The sequence below is a fragment of the Notothenia coriiceps genome, unplaced genomic scaffold, assembly GCF_000735185.1.
Source record: "Notothenia coriiceps isolate Sejong01 unplaced genomic scaffold, NC01 NC01_scaffold00016894, whole genome shotgun sequence".
Lineage (NCBI taxonomy): Eukaryota > Metazoa > Chordata > Actinopteri > Perciformes > Nototheniidae > Notothenia > Notothenia coriiceps.
Window position 1 is genome coordinate 17,635 of NW_011349595.1, and position 2,009 is coordinate 19,643.

Sequence of the window (2,009 nt, forward strand, 5' to 3'; positions counted from 1 at the left end):
CAGTTGAGTAACTTTTTGCATTTTAAATAACTGTTTTGGATGTGTTCCGGTCAGGCTTTCGTCCAAACCACAGCACTGAGACTGCTCTTGTAAAGGTCTTCAATGACATCCACTTAAACACAGACAGTGGCAGAACTTCAGTGTTAGTATTATTAGATCTCAGTACTGCGTTTGACACTGTTGACCACAACATATTACTAGACCGACTGGAAAACTGGGTGGGACTTTCGGAAACAGTTCTACATTGGTTTGAATCCTACTTAAAGGACAGAAACAACTTTGTTTCTATAGGTAAATACTAGGGCCGGGACTTTAACGCGTTAATTAAGATTAATTAATTACACAAAAATTAACGCGTTAAAAAAATTAACGCTATTTTAATCGCACTTATTTTTGCACCGCGGAACGTTTCTCACTGGATGAGTTTCAGGGGTACCGATTATACTGGAGCACCAACTAACGCTCATGACTTCAAACAACAACAAACCACAGTGAACAATAGTCAAACATGAACGAAGAAGCTGATGTGACCGCTTTGGTTGGCCCCGTGGATGGGACATTTGTTTTAAAAAACGGACGGATGGAAGCATCGATAAGAGCACGGTTGTTTGCAAATTATGCAAAAAGGAATTTGCGTATCACCGCAGCACATCAAGCCTCAAGTATCACCTCAATGCAAAACATATAGCAGCTAGCGTGGAAGCTAGCGTGGACGTTAGCCCGACTCGGAGTACAAGGACCCACACCCAATTCGCGTTGATCAAACAGTGGCCTATGCAACAGAGAGATTTTATTTTTCATCAGGATATTGGAAGAATAGGAGGGATTGAGGTCAATCACTGGCACTTTTTTATTTTATTTTAAATGGTACAGTACACTTTATGTTGAACTATTTATTATGTTGTTGGTGCAACTGGCACTTTATGTTGAACTGTTTATTGTTTTGGCCAAGGTTATTGAGAGAGTTGGACTGAAATTTATTAGATTTTTTAAATCAACTGTTGGTAAATCAACAAAGTCTGTTATGGCCTCTGAAGCAACAGAGAGATGTTTTCTAATATTCAGGGTTTCCAATCTTCTGAATGTACTTGAAAGTATTGTGTTTTACTTAAAAAACAAAGTGTTATAGTTTACAGAAGGTCTACCTACCTATAGGCTACCCGAATCTCTGAAATGTACTATATTCCTAAATATGCTATTGCTACACTTTATGGCCTTGGGTACCACCTTGAAAAAAATAAACAATGTTTTGTTGCTTAAGCTTATGTATTCAGTCATTATTCAATGGTATACTAAAATCCATGTGAAAAAAATTGCTTCTCACTGTTCTCAGGTCAAATATTTATATGTGATTAAAAATGCGATTAATTTCGATTAATTAATTACAAAGCCTCTAATTAATTAGATTAATTTTTTTAATCGAGTCCCGGCCCTTATTAGAACTTCTATCACGGATGGTTGGGTTCCGTCCCATTTGTTTTTCAGTTTTCAATATTTTATTATTCAGTTGTTTGTGTGTGAGTTGCCAGGACATCTTAAAAATGTTGGCATACATTTGACCAATTGTAAAACCTTGTGACTATTTGTTTGTGGACATGTAGGTGTTTATTTAAAACTTTTAAATGTTACGGTCTTACAACTATAGATGATGCTAGCAACTCTGTGAAGTTGTACTTGAGCTAAATGCTAACATGATAATGCTAAGCAGGTGTTTTGTTAACACATTTTTTCTCTCAGATTAGTTACATTTGTAAATATAATACACCAAAGTTTGGTTCAAAGTAGGGCTGCTCGATTATGGCAAAAATCATAATCTCGATTATTTGGGTCAATAATTCGTATCACAATTATTAAAAACGATTATCCATTTACTTTGAAAATATCATTTATTGAAAAAAAAATGTTGAACAGTATGTTTTTAACAGTTGATTACCCTGAACTTTAAGTATAATTAATAAAGTCATTTTATTTCAATTTTGTTGTTTTCATAATCGTTGCAATTAATTGAG